The following is a 23,405-nucleotide window of genomic DNA, read 5'->3' as shown; positions in this document are numbered from 1 at the left end:
CGTAGGGGTTGATGGCAAGCAAGGAGAGATAACACTTTAGGCCTGGCACAGACCTCAGAAAGGGTTTCCGTTTGTTGACCAGGCACGGTGGTTCACGCCTGTAATCCCAGCACTTTGGGGAGCCAAGGCGGGAGGATCACTTGAGGTTAGGAGTTCCAGACTAGCCTGGCCAAAATGGTGAAACCCCCTCTCTACTAAAAATACAAAAAATTAGCCAAGTATGGTGGCGTGTGCCTGTAATCCCAATTACTCAGGAGGCTGAGGCAGGAGAAACATTTGAACCCAGGAGGCGGAGGTTGCAGTGAGCTGAGATTGTGCCACCGCCCTGCAGCCTGGGTGACAGTGAGACTCCACCTTAAAAAAAATTAAAAAGAGACAGGCACGGTGGCTCAGGCCTGTAATCCCAGCATTCTGGGAGGCTGAGGCGGGCGGATCATGAGGTCAAGAGATCGAGACCATCCTGGCTAATACTGTGAAATCCCATCTCTACTAAAAATACAGAACAATTAGCCGGGCGTGGTGGTGGGCACCTGTAGTCCCAGCTACTTGGGAGGCTGAGGCAGGAGAATGGCATGAACCCGGGAGGCAGAGCTTGCAGTGAGCCAAGATCGCAGCCACTGCAATCCAGCTTGGGCAACAGAGCAAGACTCCGTCTCAAAAAAAAAAATTAAAAAGAAAGAAAAGAAAGGGTTTCTGTTTGCAAAGTCCTTTCACTGGATGGGGAGGGAGGTTAGGAAAAATGGATACCAGCCACCTGGTAGTGGCTGATCGAATGAAAGAGCAGAGTAAGTGAGTGAGCGAGTGGCTTTAACACTAACATTTATGTAGTGATTAAGGCATACTCTGTGCCAAGCACTGTGCTAGGGTGGGGGGCACCTTTCAGGAAAAAGTAAACACAGCCCCTATGTGATGGGGACCCACAGTTCATACAAAGACAAATAATCAGCATGTGAACTGTCTCAACAAGGTATAGTAACAAGGGACTGATTCTTCCTGGAGGAGGTGAGAAAACTCCATGGATGAGGAGGCAGTTGATCAGGATCAAGGAGGGTAAAAACACAGATATGCACACACGCAGACATGTACACACATATGCACGTGTGTACACACACAGTAAAGAGGAATGCAGAACCCACCAAATCAAGGGTCAATGGAAGAACATTGTTGATCCATACCAAAGCAGGGACATATGATGGTGTCCAGGGTGTTCTCATGAACTCAGGAAAGTTCTGAGGGGCTGGCACACAGGGTGTGAGGGGAGAAAGCCGAGAGGAGACTGGCCTTCCTGTGATGCCATTAACTGACAAGAGGCCTGTGGGTGGGTCAAGAAGTTGGTGGCAAAACCATGAATTCTGTTTTGGACAGGCTTCTCTCTCACTGCCGGTCTCTTCATCCTCCTCTCACAGCAGCCTAAACGACCCCTCAAAGCCTTGTCACTTGATCTATCTCATGTTCCAAGAGCAAAATGGACAACTGAGCATGAAACAGGATTACTTTCATGTAAGTGTTTCAGATGCCGGCATTTTTTTGGTTTTCTTTTGTCTTGCTTTCTTGAAATGGAGACTTGCACTGTTGCCCAGGCTGGAGTGCAGTGGTGCCATCTAGGTTCACTGCAACCTCCACCTCCCGGGTTCAAGAGATTCTCATGCCTTAGCCTCCCAAGTAGCTAGGATTACAGGTGTGCACCACCACACCTGGCTAATTTTTGTATTTTTAGTAAAGACAGGGTTTCACCATGTTGGCCAGGCTGGTCTCAAACTCACGACCTCAGGTGATCCACCCACCTCATCCTCCCAAAGTGTGGGATTACAGGCATGAGCTACCGCGCCTGGCCAGATGCCAGCATTTTAATTTACAGTCATTCTTCACTTTGGAAAGCAACTACCAAGTGGTCAGCATTCAGTATTGTCCTAAAATGTGGTACTCCTGATCTCCAGTTTAAAATTACTAAGAGATTCCGACAAAGGAACATGACATTTTAATATATGCAAGAATGTGGGCACGTGATGGGAGATATTCCCATCTATCTTTGTGCTTATGAAATGAATGACTGTACGGACTTCATGCCAGGCCCTGTGTGAAAGGCTGCAACAAGCTAAACAGAGTTCCTGCCCTCAAGTGCTTCATAGTCTAGCAAGGAAGGCAGGTGTGTAAACAAATTGTTTCAATGAGATTGCCATCATATAGGAGAAAAAGCCGGACATAAAATAAGAGCTCTTTATTGCTAAAGTACAAAGGGCAAAGGGGCATGTGGCCCAAGCCAACACAGGGACCTGGTGCCAAGTCGGAAAGTCTGATCTTTATCTAGAAGGTAATGTTGAGCCACTAAAGAGTTTTGAAGCTGAGGAGTGACATTATCAAAACCGCATTCTGGAAAGATCTATTTGGCAGCTGTGCTGATGATAGCTTAGTTAAAGAAGATTTGGGAAATAGTAGACCAGCCAAAAGGACATTTCAAACATCTAGATCTGGGGTGTCCAATCTTTTGGCTTCCCTGGGTCACAGTGGAAGAAGAATTGTCTTGGGTCACACATAAAATACACTAACACTAGAGATAGTTGATAAGCTTTAAAAAAAAATCACAAAATAATCTCTCTCTCTCCGTCTTTTTTTGAGATGGAGTCTCTGTCACCTAGGCTGGAATGCAGTGGTGAGATCTTGGCTCACTGCAACCTCCACTTCCCAGTTCAAGTGATTCTCATGCCTCAGCCTCCCAAGTAGCTGGGATTACAGGCGCATGCCACCATGCCTGGCTAATTTATAATGTTTTAAGAAAGTTTGTGAATTTGTGTTGGGCCGCATTCAAAACTGTCCTGAGCTGCATGTGGCCCTCAGGCTGCAGGTTGGACAAACTTTATCTAGATCTAGCTTTATCATAGATGTTGACATTCTGAACCAAACGGGTGCCAGGAGGGGACAGAAAGCAAATCTAGGAGCTATTTGCAAGCTAGAATGGGGAATGCCTAGTCCTGAGGTTTCCAACACATAAGAAAGGGTCCCAGGCCCACCAAAAGCTTCAGCCATATCTTTCACCAGAAAGAGCTGCAAATGCTTGTTCCAAGGCCCCCAAAGTGGGACTGAAGATAACTCACCAAAGCAGTGCTCACTCAGCCCTGATGGTATCGCTGAATCTCAAAGTCAGCTCCTGCTCAGGCACCATCTTTAAAGAGCCAAACCATGAGACCCGGGCTTGGTGGGGGTTGTTCCTCTCAGCAGCCCGCAGTGGGCACCATTTAGACGAGGAATAGGGGTGGGCTCTCATGACAACTTCTACGGAGCCAGAGCCTCTCAGCAGCCCCCTCCGCGCCTCATCCCCTCCTGGCTAACACGGTGAAACCCCGTCTCTACTAAAAATACAAAAAATTAGCCAGGCGTGGTGGGGGGCGCCTGTAGTCCCAGCTACTCGGGAGGCTGAGGCAGGAGAATGGCGTGAACCCGGGAGCAGAGCTTTCAGTGAGCCGAGATCGCGCCACTGCACTCCAGCCTGGGTGACAGACTGAGACTCCGTCTCAAAAAAAAAAAAAAGAAAAGTATTGGAAGTTTTAAGATGCCTTTATGTTCCAAGTAACGGTATTAGAACAACTGAATATTCCTATGCCAAGAAATAAAATAAAATTAACCTTGACTTATACCTTACATCATAAAACAATTAACTTGGAAAGAGTCACAAACCTAAATGTAAGTCTTAAAACTACAAAATTTCAAAAATGAAACACTGGGGAAAATCTCTGTGATCTTGGGATAGGCAAAAAATTCTAAGATAGAGCACAAAAAGCACAAACCATTTTTTTTTTAGACAGGGTCTCACTCTGTCATCCAGGTTCTAGAGTGCAGTGGCGCAGTCACAACTCACTGCAGCCTCAGTCTCCCAGGCTCACACAATTCTCTTACCTCAGCCTCCCAAGTAGCTGGGACTACAGATGTGAGCCACCATATCTGGCTAATACTTTTTTTTTTTTTTGAAATATGGGGCCTCATTATGTTACCTAGGTTGGTCTCAAACTCCTAGGCTCAAGCAATCCTCCTGCCTCAGCTTTCCAAAGTGCTGGGATTACAGACATAAGCCACCATGCCCAGCCATATTTTTTAAAGTTCATAAATTGAACTTTACCAAAATTGAAAACATTTGCTCTCCTGAAGATGCACTTAAGAAAATAAAAAGTCAAGTCATAGACTGGGATAAAGTATTGGTAAAAGTTTACCTGATAAAGGATAATATCCAAAATCTATAAAGAATTCTCACACTTAGAAATTAGAAAGTAAAAAATGAACAAAAAGAAAATAAATCTGGCCAGTGAGGTGGCTCACACCTGTAATCCCAGCACTTTGGGAGGCTGAGGTCGGTGGATCACTTGAGGTCAGGAGTTCAAGACCAGCCTGGCCAACGTGGTGAAACCCTGTCTCTACTAAAAATATAAAACTTAGCCAGGCGTGGTGGCAAGTGCCTGTAATCCCAGCTACTTGGGAGGCTGAGGCAGGAGAATGGCTTGAACCCGGGAAGCGGAGGTTGCAGTGAGCCGAGATCGCGCCACTGCACTCCAGCCTGAGGGACAGAGCAAGACTCCGTCTCAAAAAAAAAAAAAAAAAAAGAATTTTCACACTTAATGATAAGAAAACAAACAACTCAATTAAAAATAGGTAAATATTTGAATAGACATTTCACCAAGGAAAAGATATGGATGTCAAATAAGCACATTAAAAGATGTTCAGCATCAGTAGTCAGTAGTCACTGCACACTTATATGTGCAGTGGTTTGGTTTCTACAACTAAACCAAAGAAAGAAAAGAAAATCAACCCTGTCAATATCGAGTGCTGGTGAGAATGCAAAGCACTGGAACTCTCATGCATCAATGGTGGGAATGCAAAATGGCCCAGCCACTTTGAAAAATCGTTTGTTATTTTCTTTTTCTTTTGTTTTTTTTTTGTTGTTGTTGATCAGTTTTTTGCAGATTGATGCTCCTTTCTCTTTCCCATCGAGCACACTTCTAGCTTCAACACGGCAGAACTCTTCTCCAGATGTGTGTAACTTATGTCTGAATATCGGGGAGTAGCTGAAGGATACAGAATTTCTTCCAAATATCACACCTCTGGATGCCAGGAGCAAGCAGAAAGCCAGTAACCTCGCTCTGTTTGTTATAGGTGGAGGATCTTCCTATGGTTCCCTTCATTTCCTGATGTGTGTTTTGGAATGGATTAAATATTCTCCCGTTTTTTATTTTTATTTATTATTTTTTTGAGACAGAGTTTGGCTCTGTCGCCCAGGCAGGAGTGCAGTGGCGTGATACTGGCTTATATATCTCAGCTCACTGCAACCTCCACCTCCCAGATTCAAGTGATTCTCCTGCCTCCAGTCTCCCAAGTAGCTGGAATTACAGGCGTGTGCCACCATACCCAGCTAATTTTTATATTTTTAGTAGAGACAGGGTTTCATCATGTTGGCCAGGCTGGTCTTTAACTCTTGACCTCAGGTAATCTGCCCGCCTCGGCCTCCCAAAGTGCTGGGATTACAGGCATGAGCCACCGCACCCGGCCACATTTTTTTTTTTTTTTAAACAGCGTCTCACTGTGTCACTCAAACTGGAGTGCAGTCGTGTGATCTTGGCTCACTGCAACCTCCGCCTCCCAGGTTGGAATGATTGTCATGCCTCAGCCTCCCAAGTAGCTGAGACTACAGGCGTGCACCACCACCCCTGGCTAATTTTTGTATTTTTAGTAGAGACAGGGTTTCACCATGTTGGCCAGGCTGGTCTTGAACCCCTGACCTCATGTGATCTGCCCACCTCAGCCTCCCAAAGTGCTGGGATTACAGGCATGAGCCACCACGCCTAGCCTTCTCCTGTTGTTGTTGTTGTTGTTGAATTGAGAGGACCAGTGTGAAGACACTGGAGAAGATGGTTCTTCAACAAAAACCGATTAACTTTATGTAAAGTAAATTATATCTCAATAAACCTGTCTTAAGAAAAATAACACACCAAAAGAAAATCACTTTTATGGGATTTCTCTTTTCAGTTCTAAGATAAAGTGTTTATATACATTGTTCACCAAACTGGCTCCATCATTTGGATCAGTCAGCTTTATGCTCTTCCTTGCATGACAGGATGGACAAAGTGAGAATGGAAGTCTAAGAGATGAACTCCACACAACCCTAATTAGAGTTCATTCTTCTTAGGTGTGTGCCTCACCTCAATCATTTTATCTCACACACACACACACACTCAACACACACCCCACAGAGGCTTTGCATCCAACAGCCCCTCGTGCACTGCTGTTGGAGATGTAAATGGGTATAGGCTCTGGTGGGTGGGTAATTTGTATGAAAAACACTAAAAATGCTCAAATATACTTACCCAGAATTTTTTTTTAATAGAGTCTTGCTCTGTTGCCCAAGCTGGAGTGCAGTGGTGCAATGTTGGCTCACTGCAGCCTCCACTTCCCAGGTTCAAGCAATTCTCCTGCCTCAGCCTCCCGAGTAGCTGGGACTACAGGCACACAACACCATGCTCGGCTTATTTTCTGTATTTTCAGTAAGGACGGCGTTTCACAATGTTGCCCAGGCTGGTCTCAAACTCCTGACCTCAAGTGATTCACCCACCTCGGCCTCCCAAAGTGCTGGGATTACAGGTGTGAGCCACCATGCTTGGCCTCACCCAGAAATTTAACTTTATTTTAGGGAACTAGCAAGTGCGTAGGAAATAATAGTAAATATAGTAAAGACTGTGACTTATAATGGCAAAAAAGTGCCTAAATGCACAGACTCAAGCTAGACTGCCTGGTTTGGATCCAGCTCTACCACTTACTTGCTGTGTGCCCTTGAGGTAAGTCACCACACCTCTCTGTGCCAGTTTTGTTATCTGTGAAATGGAAACAATAATAGTACCTACATCCTAGGTTTGTTAAGGAGTTAAATGAGATGCTTTATGTAAAGCAATCAGCACAGTTCCTGGCCCATAGTAAGGCTTTAAGAAATATCGGCTATTGTTATGGGTTGAATTATGTCCCCTGCCCAAAAAACTCATATATTGAAGCCTTGTCCCCAGTACCTCAGAATGTGACTATATTTGAAGACAAGGTGATTAAAGAGGTAATTCAGGCTGGTCGCAGTGGCTCATGCCTGTTATCCCAGCACTTTGGGAGACCAAGGCGGGTGCATCACCTGAGGTCAGGAGTTCAAGACCAGCCTGGCCAACATGATGAAACCCATTTCTCTACTACAAAAATTAGCCAGGCGTGGTGTCAGGCACCTGTAATCCCAGCTACTTGGGAGGCTGAGGTAGGAGAATCCCTTGAACCTGGGAGGCGGAGGTTGTAGTGAGCCAAGATTGAGCCTGGGAAACAAAGTAAGACTCCATCTCAAAAAAAAAAAAAAAAAGGTAATTCAGTCAAAATGAGGGCATTAAAGTGGACTCAATCCAATATGACTGATGTCCTTATAAGAAGAAATTAGGACGCAGACAGGCACAGAGGGAAGACCATGTGAGGACACAGGAGAAGACAGCCATCTGTACGCCCAGGAGACAGGCCTCGGGAGAAATGAAATCTGCTGACACCTTAATCTTGGACTTCCAGCATCCGGACTGTGAGGAAATAAATTTCTGTTAATTTAAGTCACCCTATCTGTGGTATTTTGTTATGGCAGCCCTAGCAAACCAATACAGCTATTAAATTACCAAATAGGGCAATTGGTTAAACAGATTTTGGTACAATCACAATGGAATACTATATACAGCCATTCAAAACAATGCTCCTGGTACGTATTTACTGATCCATAATGAATGAAATATTATTAGAGTGAGGAAAACAGGCTACTAATATGCATAGAATAACACCTTTTCGTTTATGTGTGTGTGTGCATGTGAAATGCGGAAAGCATGATTATCTGCGAGAAAGAGGATTATTTCAGATTTCTTTTTTTATTATTCATTTTTACAGAGACAGGGTCTCACTATGTTGCCCAGGCTGGTTGCAAACTCCTAGACTGAAGTGATCCGCCTGCCTCTGCCTCCCAAAGGGCTGGGATTACAGGCGTGAGCCACCGCACCCAGCTGTGCAAGACATTTAGATTTGCCCCAAAGATTAATGACTTCACAAAGCGTTTGCCAGGAACTCTTCAAAGCTGGAAACAGAAGCCCTGGAGCATTAAATATAAATAAATACTTAGTCCATTGGTTTCTTCCTTGCTTTTCAAAAGGCAGTTTACTTCCTGGATTATCATTACAGTAGTCTGTTCTCCGGAAACCAGGATTGTTCAAGTGCCACAGATCAGGGTTGGGGCAAAAGAAAAAAAAAAAACTCAAGATCACCCTGTTATAATTCCCCTGTGCTTGCTGTTTCCTCGTGTTGAGCCTGTGTCTGGAAAAGCCAAGGCATAAAGCATTCTTGTTGTGCGTGTTCCCCCAAAGGCATGCGGGTTTGGGCTGCAGACCCGGATTCTTCTCTCTTTGAGATTTACTAATTCCATTTGGAGAAAAAGTTCAGTTTCATTACACTAAAAAGAAAGCAGTTGCACCGGTCACTAAGGTGGGGATTCACATCAACAAATATGTAATGAGCTTCTAGAATTTGCCAGAAACTGTATCAATGCTAGGGAAAGGCCAGGCCCAGTGGCTCACGCCTGTAATCCCAGCACTTTGGGAGTCTGAGGTGGGACCACCACTTGAGCCCAGGAGTTTGAGACCAGCCTGGGCAACATAGCGAGATCCTGTCTCTACAAAAGAAAATATTAGCTAGGCATGGTGGTGCATGCCTGTAGTCCCAGCTACTTGGGAGGATCGCTTGAGCCCAGGAGGTCGAGGCTGCTGTGAGCCATGTTTATGCCACTGCACTCCAGCCTGGGCAACAGAGTGAGACCCTGTCAAAAAAAAAGAAAAAAAAAAAGCTAGGGAGAATACCAAAATAACTTAAGACCTGGTGCCACTGTCAACAAATTTGCAATCTATTGTGCAGACAAACATGTAAACAACAATATAAGATAAAGGAAATAGCTGTCTCAGCAGTGTGGGTTTTTAACTGAGGCCACGGGATGGGCCCCTGTTCTGTGACCTGCAAATATTATAGGCAAAGTGTGCATGTGCAGGCCTGGAGCTCTGCCTGGAGGTGGGGCACACGCATTTTTCAGTTCTCAAAGGGTGGTAGCACCCACAGGCAAGAGACTACAGAAATGGGTTGGGAGACATATTCTAATCACTTCCATTTCCCCAGCAGCATCTTGCGAGTAAAGTGAAGAATCCTGCGGCAGGAGCATAAGGGCTGGGGGCCAATGGGGCATTGTTCGATTCCGTCTGAAACGGGTTCTTCCACTTCTTTTTCAGTTTCCTCACATTATCCCGTTCTACGGGAGGGAATTCCCCCAGAGCATTGGGTCTCAAGCTCCCAGCAAAGTGCCTGTGTTCATGTTGAAAGACTTTGGAGGCTCTTTAAAAAGTGTTTCAGACTCCCCTGGCAACATGACTGCAGCTGGGAACAGGCTCATTTGCCTATCCTGGATTTGGTATTTCTCATGGAACTTTGACCAATAAGAAAAACATATTCCCAGAATCACAGAAGTTTGTCCGCAATTTTAAGGTGGTTTTTCTTACCCCAAAAAGTATTGTTGAAAACTCTAAGTAGACTTTAGGAAGTGATACTGGAATTACCCTAACCATTTGAGAGGTCCATTCTCCCAATCCTAAATGGCAAATGTTGGTGACAGATTCATGTTATGATCCAATTAGCTAAGACAGGAGGCTAAATCACAGTCCAGGAATATTCACTGGGGGCTGTAAGTACAAAGGAAAACTCCTGATCTACAAAGTGTTGCAAAAACTGGTCTTCCCATCTCATTAACTCTATTTTCATTCTCCTTTCAGCTTTCCTTGGAGATTTTCCATGCTATTTCATCTACCAAGAATGCTTTTTCTCTTTTTTCAGCCAACCTGTAATCTGTTCTTCCTTCAAAATCTGACTCATAATGGTCACTCAGCAAACACCTAAATCACGCCTACCCGCCTCCTATCACTCCCCTACTTACATTCCTTGAAGGCTCACTCACTCCAAACTCACCATAGGTAGTGATTCACACATGTCATTCACTCAAAACACATTTACTTAGCACACATCATGTGCTATACACTGAAGCAAGAAATTTTATTTAAATTCTACCCCAGTCCTGTTATGACTGTTTGACAGATGAGAAAACTGAAACTCGCAAAGGGCAGAAAAAGTGTCTATTTAATGAACTCCTAGAATTTGCCAGAAGCTGTGTCAAAGCTAGGGTAGCAAAATTGTCTAAAGTTCAGACTCTGAAACCCACCCAAATCTGGTTGTAAATGTCAGCAACTGCACAGCAATTATTAGATGCTGCGCTGGTTAAATGCTTCATCTGTATTCCTTTAATCTTTATAAGAATCCTATGAGAGAGGTACTGTTATTATCCCCATTTTATAGACAAATAAACTAAGGAGGAGAGATTAAATGGACAAGGTCACACAGCTAATACCAGGAGAGCTGTGATTTAAACCCAGGCTGTCTGGCTTCAGAGTTTATGCTCTTAGCCACTGCTGCCTTTGAAGATACAATTTCAAAGTTCATCCTTATTCCTCTGAAGCACAGTACTAATTTTCACTCCATTTGTTGCTTGTCAGTTAATAAAGTCCTTTTAACGCATGTTTGCTTTGTCTCCCCAACAAAATCACAAGTTTGTTCATTGATTCATTCCTTTAACAAGCAATATTAAAAGTCCACAGTTGTCCGGAGCTTCGGGAGCGGGTGTGGGGTGTGGGGGTCACGTGCTGTGCCAACTATTTCCTTAAGGTTTATACCACTCCTCTACATGCTAGGACCTCCCACAAAACTCAGCAGAGTTTGAGCAACAGCAGGCCCTTAGAAAATGTTGTAACTAGGACAGGCATGGAGGTTCACACCTATAATCCCAGCACTTTGGGAGGCTGAGGTGGGAGGATCATCTGAGGTCAGGAGTTCGAGACCAGCCTGGCCAACACGGTGAAACCTCGTCTCTACAAAAATACAAAAATTAGCCAGGCATAATGATGGGTGCCTGTAATCCCAGCTACTGGGGAGGAATCGCTTGAACTCAGGAGGCAGAGGTTGCAGTGAGCCGAGATCATGCCATGGCACTCCAGCCTGGGCAACAGAGAGAGACTCTGTCTCAAAAGTAAATAAATAAATAAATAAATAAATAAGTAAATAATGCATTTGCTATTCCAAGACCAAAGAGAGTCTAATCCAGCTCCCCTTGGAGAAATTACATTTTTTTCTTGATGGATTTCTGCTACTAAGCCATAATTTTCATTTTGTCTCTCTAGGGAAAAAAACAAAAGGTCTCCATATTTTGAACCATATTAGTCCAAGCTTCCATGCCAGAACTAGAACTTCCACAGTTGGACAACGGTACTCATGCAGCCTCATCTTCTAGAACCCCTCGATATGGACCATGAGGTTGTTCATTCATTCAACAAATATTTACAGGGTTCTCCCCACTGTGCCAGGCACAGTTCCAGGCACTAGAGATACAGCAGCGATCAAAACAGATAAAGTCCTTGCCCTCATGGAGCTTCTATTCTAGTTGCGGGAGACAGACAATAATCACATAAATACTGCAATATGTAAGAAGGTGATGAACGCTGTGAAGATCAAGCAGAGAGAAGGTGGTGGAGTTGCTGGTTTAGGTAGGGAAATCAGGGCTCCCCATGAGAAGGCAACACTTGAGCAGAAATCCAAAAAGCATGTGGGAGTCAGACCTGTGCAAATCTTTGGGAAGAACATTCAGGCACCAGCATTAGTTTCAAAGGCCCCGAGGCAGGAGGGTGCCTGGCCTGCTGAGGGGGATGTAGGAAGAAGTGCAGCTGGCATGGTGCAGGCTTGGGGAGGGCGGTAGGAGACAAGATCTGACACGGGCCCTGTGGAGCCTACAGGCCACTGAAAGGTCTTGGAGTTGACTTTGAGCAAGATGAGAAGCATTTAGAGGGGTCGAAGCAGAGGGTAGCTTGCCATGACCAGGCTATAAACTGGCCTTCTGCTGGTCTCTTCTTCCCAGCTCCAGAGATCTAGAGAATTCCTCTTTTTTACCCATCCAGATGGAGGTCATCCTTTTTTCCTTCCTAGTTCATGCCAATCTTTCCCTTTTCTGAGCTCCTAGTGATGAACAGTTCAGTCAACGGTCATTTCCCTTCTGAAATCCCCTAATGATCATGAACTCCTTGCGGGCAGGAACCCATCTTGTCATCTCTGGCCATTCAGTAGACGATCCTTCCCACATAGTGCCCAGAGGTTGTCAGCCACTGCCCGCAATAGGACTGCAATGGTCCTGTTGAAAAGTTCTTCTGTTATTGCCCTGAAAGCCACATCCTTACAACTCTCACACTTCATCCTAGTTTTGGCCTCAGAGCTACACAGGTGTGTCTGTGTCCTCTTCCACATGGCAGCACCTGGAAGCTGCTGTCATATCCTTCTTTCATGTATGCACTCTTCCTAGCTCCCTCAGTAAGTGGATAACTTCCACACAAGGTCCCAGGCTAGACCTGTCTCCCAGGCCCCAGGAGACAGCTTCACTGGGATCCCAGCCACTCCTCGCCACCATCACACCCAAAGTCAGGCTCACCCACCTCTTCCTCCCCAGCTTCTTTACTTTGGTAAAAGGCTTCATCTAGTCACCCCTGGGGGCATCCTCATCAGCTCCACACTCCGGTCCTTCCACTCCCCACGTATCCTCTGTCCACCCCCTTCTCTCGGCTCTCACTGCTGCTGACTTGCAGGAGGCCTTCCCCAAGTCTCCTCTCCGAGGTCCAACATGATCTCCGTACCTGGTATCTTGCAGCCGCCAAGTTAATCCTCACCTCTGCTCCTTGGGTGATATCTCTAGCAGGAAAATATGTTATTATTATCCTGCCTAAAGCCCTTCAGTGGCTCCCCATTGCCTTCAGAATAAAGTCCTGACTTCCTAGTTTGGGAAAAAAATGTCTTGAAGACCCCCAAACTCCGATTATTTAGAATTAGGAATCAGCATCTCAACAGAGTAAAACACAGGTGAAACTAAAGAAAGGAAACTATTGGGGGGAAAACACAAACATCCTGCCCTGAGGTTGAAAAATACATGCTTACGTGGAACAGAATAAGGATCAGTTGGTTTAATAGCTACTCCTAATAGCTATTTTGGGAAAAACTCACAAACACCCTACACTGAGGTTGAAAAGTACAAGCTTATGTAGAACAGAATAAGGATCAGTTGGTTTAACAGCTATTCCTGAAAAAACAAGCAACCCACTTACCCTAGGGGTTTCTGACAACTGTAAACTCACTATGTGACAACAGGGTGACATCACCATCCACACAAATAGCAACTGCCTCCTCCATCCTACTGTGTAGGTGAGATGTTGGCATCCTGGAGTTTTCTTTTTTTTTTTTTTTTTTTTTGAGACGGAGTCTCACTCTGTCGCCCAGGCTGGAGTGCAGTGGCGCGATCTCGGCTCACTGCGAGCTCCGCCTCTCGGGTTCACGCCATTCTCCTGCCTCAGCCTCCCTAGTAGCTGGGACTACAGGTGCCCGCCACCATGGCCAGCCGATTTTTTGTATTTTTTAGTAGAGATGGGGTTTCACCATGTTAGCCAGGATGGTCTCCATCTCCTGACCTCGTCATCTGCCCGCCTCGGCCTCCCAAAGTTCTGGGATTATAGGCGTGAGCCACTGCACCCGGCCGGCATCCTGGAGTTTTCTCAGAGGAGGGTAGTCAAGAGAGTGAGGGTCTGCAAATCTAGCCAAGTAGAGGACTTTTTTTTTTTTTGAGACAGAGTCTTGCTCTGTAGCCCAGGCTGGAGTGCAGTGACTCAGTCTCTGCTCACTGCAACCTCCACCTCCTGGGTTCAAGCGATTCTCCTGCCTCAGCCTCCTGAGTAGCTGGGATTACAGGCTCCCGCCACCACACCTGGCAATTTTTGTATTTTTAGTAGAGGCGGGGTTTCACCATGTTGGCCAGGCTGGTCTCAATCTCCTGACGTCAGATGATCCGCCCACCTTAGCCTCCCAAAGTGCTGGGATTACAGGCGTGAGCCACTGCGCCCAGCAAGAACTTCTAATTCATTCGAATTCTGTTCAATCCAACTGAAATGTATCACTGGACATCCATGCCACAATCTAGATCACAGACATATATCACGACACCTGGAGAGCTTCAAGATCATCCCCTGCCCTAAGACTCTAGACTCCCTATACACTGTCTGCCTTTTCCCCATTTTCCACATCACTGATCTCTTTCTAACATGCTATGTAATTTCTTTATTTATCATTTATTAGCTGTCTTCTCCTGCTAGTTTGTCACCTCCACAAAGCAGGTATCTTTCTTGGCTTTGCTCATTGATGGATACCAAGTGCCTGCAACAGTATCTGGTACACAGTAGGTACTCAATATGTAAGTGATAAATATAATTTGTATATAAATGAGACTATATGAATGATAGTCTCATGGAGATACACATAGAACTCTGTCCACCAATTGTACTAGTGCTCCCTTTCAGCAAAACGGAAAAATGTGCCTTCCATATTTTTACCCAAGTTGTTTATTAAGGTATTGAAAGGTGTAGGGCTATAGGTACACTGACTCAGGTGCTCCAAGAAGTAGGTACAAGGATATTCATGGGGTCAACATTGAACATAGCAAAATATCATATGTACCTGTTGGTCAATAGAGGCCTGATATGCCCAGGTTATAGACTGTCATGCAGTCTTTTATTTTTATTTTTATTTTTGAGACAGAGTCTCACTCTGTTGCCCAGGCTGGAATGCAGTGGTGTGATCTCGGCTCACTGCAACCTCTGCCTCCTGGGTTCATGTGATTCTCGTGCCTCAGCCTCCCAAGTAGCTGGGATTACAGGTGTGTGCCACCACGTCCGGCTAATTTTTGCATTTTCAGTAGAGACAAAAATACACCATTTTGGCCAGGCTGGTCTTGAACTCCTGGTCTCAAGTGATTTACCCACCTCAGCTTCTCAAAGTGCTGGAATTACAGGCGTGAGCCACAGCATCCAGCTTATGCAGTCAATTTTTTAAAAGAATGAGGCAAATCTCTAGGTACTAATTTAAAACGATCTCCAAGATGTATCACTAGATTGAAAAGTAGAAAACTCATAACAGCATTTATAATACTTTCATTTGTGTTTTTTAAAGTATCCTGAAGGAATTTAAATATCAGCCTTTCCCCTACTTTTACTTTTTGTTTTGGTTTCTTGCTGTGGCCTTGGTGGTTACATTAATATGGTGGGTCTGTTTAGGAATAATTGGTCAAACAAACATTACCTGAGCACCCACTATCTGCCAAGCAGGGGCTGGAATCTAATATGTTATTTCCTTTAGTCCTTCAACATAGTGGTTACTGTTCTTATTTCACCGTTGAAGAAATTGAGACTCACTGAATTTCAGTGCTCAGGATCACACAACAACTAGATTTTACCTGACCCAGTGGCAACATGCTCTTTCCCTTCCAGCCCAGCACCTCTGTCAAGGGCAGGGTTTGCCTGTACATTCCTCTGCTTCTCCTCCTGGTACACGGACAATGCAGGGGCTTCACAGAGGCCGCATGATCTTCCAGACACTCTGGCTTCCTGGCTTTGGGAAGCCTGGCCATCTCATCCCCTCTCCCCTGCAGAGGTGTGGAATGACAAGGTATTGTCACAGCCCTGTCAGAGAGCATGAGCTGGCAGGCCTGTCTCTCACCTGCCCAGGAAACAGACCCTTGCAGACACTCACAGTCTGCCTGCCCAGGTGGGGGACGGGAGCCAGATTAGGCCCATAGCCTCTCCACCGGCCGCTGCTTTTCCTCTTAGGAGCTACAGGGAGGAGAGAAGCACAGCCCATCAGGACAGCTGCAGTATCAAAGCGAGCTCTGTTATGTCTAAGACAGAAGGCCAGTAAAAATTTAGTTAATTTTATCATTTTGGGTAATTCAACAGTTTTAATGAAAAGAGGGGACCTTGGAGCGGATGGCGTCACAGATAAGGGAGTGTGGAAAGCGGCAGCAGATGGGTGACCTTGTTCTGCTTATTAACTCCTTTCCTTCCCAGCTGCCCTTCCATGCCCCCTCCCTGATTTCATTTTCTAGTCCAAGGTTTTAACAGTAGGAGGGGAAGGAATAATTAGCACAGCCAAACCTTGGGAAAATGCTGCTTCAGGGCAATCCACATGTGCCCAGTGGAGCCGCGACCTTCAAGCAGGGCCCGGCTGGACGCTTCCCAAAGCCAGGCCTGCATCCACGTGGGGAAGAAGGCAGCCAGCCGCGCACCCACAGGGACAGGAGGCTAAGGCCATCTGCAGGGCCAGCCTGGTTGTCTGGGCTGAGGCACTCCAGGAGGTATTGATCCAGGTGGCTCAGGAAGTAGGAGAACATTGCTAATTCTCACCCACGCTAATTCAATCTCATTCAACAAACACTGACTGCTTGTTCTGGATCAAACCCTATACTAGGAGCTGGGGGATTTGAAGAGGAGTTAGATGTGTCCCACTAAATAACTAACTTGTAATTGTTTTAGTAGACAGAGCCCAATGGGTAACCTACCCAAGGACCAGGAAGAAGCTACTGGAATAGACTAAGAGTAAGAAATGGGGTTGGGCACCATGGCTAACACCTACCAGCACCTTGGGAGGCCAGTGTGGGCAGATGGTGTGAGCCCAAGAATTCGAGACCAGCTTGGACAACATGGCGAAACCCCATCTCTACAAAAAAAAAAAAAAAAAAAAAAATTAGCCAGATGTGGTGGCTTGTGCCTGTAGTCCCAGCTAGTGGGAAGGCTTAGGTGGGAGAATCTTTGGAGCCCAGGAGGTAGAGGTTGGAGTGAACTGAGACCATGCCTCTGCACTCCAGGCTGGGTGACAGAGAGATACCTTGTCTGAAAAAAAAAAAAAAAAACACACACACACAGAAATGGGCCCAAGATCCCAAACCATAGGGACCATTTGGCCCTCAGAAGCCCAAGATCTACTCAGAAACATGGGAGTCACAGCCAGGGGAGAATGTCAAGAGGCCATGGAGAGTCCAAGGCAGTTCCACGTGGTAAAGATTCTATTCCATTGTTCCCCAGGGCCATTTGTATTTCTCGTACTATCTATCCTGATTTTTGGTTTGAAAATATATCTTCCTGAATTGGACGTCATGTGACTCTGTGTGTGTGTGTGTGTGTGTGTGTGTGTGTGTGTGGTTAATATGCTTGAAAATCTCCCGCCTCTAACCAGTCCTGTCTCTGACTTACCCCTTGAGAGGTTTATCCACCACACTTCCCACTAATTCCATCCATCTAGTTGGAAACCTACTGTGGATGTGTAAAGTTGTGAGGGTTCTATACCTGACATATTTAAAAAATGAAACAACCTCATTGGCTTATATGTAAGGGGATTATGAAGTACATTAAGTGTTTTGTTTTGTTGTGTTGTGTTGTGTTGTGTTGTGTTGTGTTGTGTTTCAGCCAGGAGCTCATGCCTGTAATCCCAACACTTTGGAAGGCTGAAGCAGGCAGATCACTTGAGGCCAGGAGTTCGAGACCAGCCTGGGCAACATAGTAAGACTCACCCACCCATCTCTACAAAAAAAAAAAAATATATATATATATATATGAAAATACATAAAAATATATATTAATATATATAGGAAAATATATTAATATATATATATATATATATATTAGCCAGGCATGGTGACATGTGCCTGTAGTCTCAGCTACTTGGCAGGCTGACGTGGGAGGATCGCTTGAGCCGGGGAATTCAAGGCTGTAGTGAGCTATGACCACACTCCTACACTCCAGCTGGGGCAACAGAGCAAGACCCAGTCTCATTTAAAAAGAAAAAAAGTATATTCTTTCAAAAATAATCATATCCCTCCATAAATGATTTTTCAAGTCATCATTAGGATAAATCCCTGGAAATTTTCAAATAAGGGAGTTCTTTTTATTTTTTGGTTTTTGGTTTTTTTTCGAGAACAACAGTTCTCTGAAACAGAGCAAGACCCTGTGTCTAAAAAAATACAAAAAACTCCCTGATTTGTTATCCTTTTAAATATTAATACATGTCCGGGGCTGGGTGCAGTGCTCACAACAGTCATCCCAGAGCTATGGGAGGGAAGGCTGAGACAGAAGGATTGCTTGAGGCCAGGAGATAGAGACCAGCCTGGGCAACACAGTGAGACCCTGCCTCTACAAAGTTTTTTTTTTTTTTAATTTAAATAAATTGGCCGGGCATGGTGTCTCACACCTGTAATCCCAGCACTTTGGGAGGCCAAGGTGGATGGATCTCGAGGTCAGGAGATCAAGACCATCCTGGCTAACATGGTGAAACCCCATCTCTACTAAAAATACAAAAAAATTAGCTGGGCATGATGGTGGGCGCCTGTAGTCCCAGGTACTCGGGAGGCTGAGGCAGGAGGATGGTGTGAACCCGGGAGGCAGAGCTTGCAGTGAGCCGAGATCGCACCACTGCACTCCAGCCTGGGGGACAGAGCGAGACTCTGTCTCAAAAATAAATAAATAAATAATAAATAAATAAATTGCTACTTATTAAGCAGGTTCCATGTATCTGGCATGGTGCCAAGCACTTCATAAATATTTCTTCATTTAATCTTCTTAAAGTCCCTATAAAGTAGTACTTTATCTAAATTTACAGACAGGGACAGAGATTTAGAGAGATCAATTAACTTGCCCTCGTTCACACAGCTGGAGGCATGAGGGAACGTTATGCTATCCAAATTCAGAGCTCACGCTGAACCATACTGCTGTACTGGCTCCTGTTGTAGCCTGGCAGGGTGTTGCTCTGTTGCACAGGCTGGAGTGCAGTGGCGCAATCTCAGCTCACCGCAAACTCCACCTCCTGGGTTCAAGCTATTCTCCTGCCTCAGCCTCCCAAGTAGCTGGGATTACAGGTGCCCACCACTACACTTGGCTAATTTTTGTATTTTTAGTAGAGATGGGGTTTCACCATGTTGGCCAGGCTAGTCTCGAACTCCTGACCTTAGGTGATCTGTCTGCCTCAGCCTCCCAAAGTGCTGGGATTACAGGCTTGAGCCACCGCGTCCAGCCAGTTACAAATATGTCTAAACTAAGAGTTCCTAGGCTCCAGGTCAGGGTCTGTGATGCTCTCCAACTAGGAAGGCTTCTAGGCCTTACTGGGTGTCCTTTCTTTGCTGACTTCCTTGTCCTCAAGAAGAGTTCAGACAGCTAAGACGGCCGAGAAAATGAAGCTGGCTCACTGAGGTGGCTTTGGCCCCTGGAATAGTACCTTACTCTTGTATAGCACCTATCCTAGAATTTGTTCAGAAACACACACCTAAAGCACCTTCTTTATCCTTACATCTCTGTGATACACTCTTGTTCGTCATTTTATAAAAGCGTTACATTATTATAAGAGCTTTACAACTTTAAAAATGAGGCTACAGCCCCAAACGCCAAGACGAGAATCCACAGGAATCGTGGCACTCGTGACGACCCCAACACTTCTTTGACCCACTTTCCCAAAATGTAGAGACCACTTGGCCCTTGGAAGCCCAAGAGCTGCTCAGATACCTTTAGGCAAATATTTGCTCTCCTTTTCTTTTTCCCTTTTTTCCGTTCCTTCCACATGGTTTGTTGACAATGTGGGAGGACTGATGCCAGGCACCAAAGGCAACTCCTTTCCTTCCATGGCTTCTATTCCCGTAGATTCAGGAGGGGATACAGGCCAGGCAAACGAGAGGATTTCACATCTTTGTCTTCTCAGCAAATGGCAGCTCCATTCTTGCAGTTGCTCAAGCCAAAGTCCTTGGAGTCATCCCCGACTTCTTTCCCTTTTTCTTTCACACGCCACATCCCATTCATCAGAAAAGCCTGTCAACTCTACTCCCTAAAATATACCCCAGATCGAGGCTGCAGTGAGCCATGATCGCACCACTGCACTTCAGCCTGGCTGACTGAGCAAGACTCTGTCATATACATATATACACACACCCAGAAACTGACCCCTTCTCACCACCACTGCCATGGGAATTGCCTGGTCCGTGCCACCATCCCCCTCCTACATTAGGGCAATGGTCTTCCCACTTCCACCCCTCTCCCCCCTCACTCTGTTCTCCAACAACAGCCAGAGCAGTTCTTTTAAAAGTCAAATCAGGACAGGCGCGGTGGCTCACGCCTGTAATCCCAGCACTTTGGGAGGCCAAGGCAGGCGGATCACTTGAGCCCAGGACTTCGAGACCAGCCTGGGCAACAAGGCAAAACCTCATCCCTACAAAAAATACAAAAACTAGTCAAGCATGGTGGTGCACGCCTGCGGTCCCAGCTACATGGGAGGCTGAGATGGGAGGATCACCTGAGCCCGGGAGTTCGAGGCTGCAGTGAGCCATGATCACACCACTGCACTCCTGGACAATAGAGAGAGACCCTGTCTCCCTTGAAAAAAAAAAAAGAAAGAAAGAAAAAAAAAAGAAAAGAAAAGAAAAAAAAGAAAGAAAAAGAAAAAGTTAATTCAAGACAGACAGTGTACTCCTCTGCTCAAAACCTCCCCACGTCCCCCTGTTCACACAAAACAAGAGCCAAATTCCTCTCAAAGGACTGCACCGCCTCCCACCCACTCCGTCAACCTCCTCTAAGGCATCCACTGGTGACAATTGTGTATGTATCTTTCCAGAGTTCAGTTTTGATTTTTGTTTTTTTATTCTCAAGCTTTTTCCCTGCAAATGAGACCTGGGATGCCGTGCAAAGCTGCCTGGCAGTCCTCGGAAACCTTGGCAGTGCCTGCCTTTCCTCATGCACCAGCAAGGGGGTCTGGCGCTTGGCCTTCCCAGGCCACCTGGATGGCCCCCACCTGAGCGCTGGACTCCTCCCTCTATCCAGCAGGTGTGTCTGGCAGCAGATGGGGCCCACCCTTCCCCCAAGGGCCACAGCAAACATTGGTGGCGACAGTAAGGACACATTTTCCTTTTCTATTTGCTGTAGATGGCAGAATGCCCAGGACCAGCCCAGTGCTAGCATTTTGGGGAGAAATTCCAGCCTGAAGAGACACCTAGAGAAAAAAGGAGACACAGAAATCTCTGTGGGTTTCAACAGTTATGCTTAGCAGCAGGCTGAAAACAGGCTGGTTAACCGAAGTGTTGGAGGGCTACCTCAGGCCAAGACAGAACCAAGTTAGAAAATGTCGGCCCAGGCCGGGTGCAGTGGCTCACACCTGTAATCCCAGCACTTTGGGAGGCCGAGGCAGGTGAATCACTTGAGGTCAGGAGTTCGAGACCAGCCTGGTCAACGTAGTGAAACCCCGTCTCTACTAAAAATACAAAAATTAGCCAGTCATGGTGGCACACACCTGTAATCTCAGCTACTCGGGAGGCTGAGGCAGGAGAATCGCTTGAATCCAGGAGGTAGGGGTTGCAGTAAGCCGAGATTGCGCCACTGCACTGCAGCCTGGGTGACAAAGCAAGACTCTGTATCAAACAAAAAGAAAAACAGAAAAGAAAACATCTGCCTTAACCAGACAGAGCCGGGCATCTGGTGCTGGCTCCTTTACATGTCAGCTCCCTCCTGCTCCAGTTGCCCCCACCAAGGGCCACCACCTGGGTGCCCAGGCAGCTTTCCACCTGCCAAAGCCAAGTCTCTTCCCCTGCCTCAGCTCATTGCAGTGTCCAGGGTCAGGGAGGGGTTGGCCAGCCATCAGACCAGGTCTCCAAATTTGTATCTCAGCCCCGTCATGCCACACCTTGCACACAGTAGGCACCTCATAAGTGACTGCTTGCAGAAGGAGTAAGTTAAATAGAGCCAACCCTGCAGAGCCCCTGGCCTCCTGCCTCCCTGCTCTAACCCTCTTTTCCTTTGATTGGGAACCCAGGAGACCCGCCCTGTCTATTTTCTCTAGTCCCATTCCTCTGGCTATGCAAACGGCCACTTCCCCTGCTTGCTTTCCTGTCCTCTTGGAGGGACAAAGAGGCCCAGCTCCCAGAAACACCATGCCCTGGAGTCAGGAGAATTCCTGGAATGGGCAGGGACGTTGCCTGAAAAGGAGAAAGGAGAACTCTAGGTGAAGGCAGAGAGGAGCAAGGGACAGATCAAAGCGAGCCTGGACAGGGTCAGGCATAAGGAGGGCCAGCAGGGAGATAAATGAGGCCCCCGAGGGGTCAGCCGAGGGACAGGGGCCTGCAGAGGCAGTGGCAGCACAGGCACATGCTGGATGGACGTTCGTCGCAGGGAGACAATAGATGCAAAAGATAAGAGAAGGTGTAAATTAATGGAGAAAACGACTGGCCAGAGATAAAGGTATCTCCTTGTAATTAAAAACGTATAGCCTTGCCATAGATTGGTGGTGTCCAAGGTTGGTGGTGTCCCAGACTGTCCTGTGCCTGAGTATGGGTAGAGAGGAAGGCGCAGGAGGGGCAGAGATAGAGCCAGTTAATCATTAGCTCCCAGCGAGAAGGTTTAGGAGCTGACTCCTCTCAGTCCCAGGCAGGAGAAGTGCCCAAGCCAAAGTTACAGCGATGGGCTAAGTGACCTACCCAGCTCAAGAAGAGCCAGTGGTGACCTCAGGCCTGTCACAGGCATCCTCACTTCTTAGGCTGGCCAGCATAGGCCCTTTTCACATTTTCAAGTTTTTATTGTTTGCTTGGTGTTAGCATGATGGTTGTTTTGGTTCTAGGGCCGGGAGCAGTGGCTCACACCTGTAATCCCAACAATTTGGGAGACCAAGGCGGGTGGATGGCTTGGGGTCAGGAGTTCGAGACCAGCCTGGCCAACACGATGAAGCCCTGTCTCTAATAAGTGGTAGTGCGCAACTCTAGTCCCAGCTACTCAGGAGGCTGAGGCAGGAGAATTGCTTGAACCCAGGAGGTGGAGGTTGCAGTGAGCCGAGATCGTGCCACTGTGCTCCAGCCTGGGTGACAGAGCGAAACTCCATCAAAAAAAAAAACGAAGGTTCTAAAATCCTAAACTCTTTCTCAAACGCTGCTTGTACCTGAACTACACCTTACTGGTTCTGCACCCAAAAAGTATGCTGGATGGCAACGCCCAACAAAGCGCATCTGCCTACATTCAGAGCCAGCTAAATAGCACAGTGATAAAACAGCAGATTCTAGGGCCAGGCCACCTGGGGGCTGTCCTGCCTTGTCCCCTTGCTACCCGTGTGACTTAGGGCAAGATACTTGGCCTCTCATAGCGTGGCTGTGGGTGCCCAGCTCATAATAAGAGCTCAGCAAGTGTTAGCTATAATTGTTATTATTAATTATCATCTTCATTTTAACTATTGTCACTTTTTTTCCCCACAATCTGGGAGAAATGGCCTGAAACAAGTGTAGGCCTCTTTTCAAAAATCCCACTTCCTGTCTAAGAACTTCAGAGAGCCGCCACCCCCTCAGCACAGATGCATGTGGATGCTATGCTAGGACAGCCGTCTCAGAGTATAGTGCAAAGAAACCAAATTCTCAGATG

At 46.3% G+C, this 23,405-nt stretch overlaps 1 long non-coding RNA gene across 1 annotated transcript in view; it reads right to left on the bottom strand.

Moving 5' to 3' along the window:
- The window catches only part of LOC107969455 (uncharacterized), a 62,267-nt gene that overhangs the window by 430 nt on the left and 38,432 nt on the right, over nt 1-23,405 (bottom strand). The gene's annotated exons all lie outside the window — the stretch shown is intronic.

Source organism: Pan troglodytes, chromosome 17 (genome assembly GCF_028858775.2).
Source record: "Pan troglodytes isolate AG18354 chromosome 17, NHGRI_mPanTro3-v2.0_pri, whole genome shotgun sequence".
NCBI classification, from domain to species: domain Eukaryota; kingdom Metazoa; phylum Chordata; class Mammalia; order Primates; family Hominidae; genus Pan; species Pan troglodytes.
The sequence above is the reverse complement of the archived record's forward strand: the minus strand, read 5'-3'. Positions and strand labels throughout refer to the sequence as shown.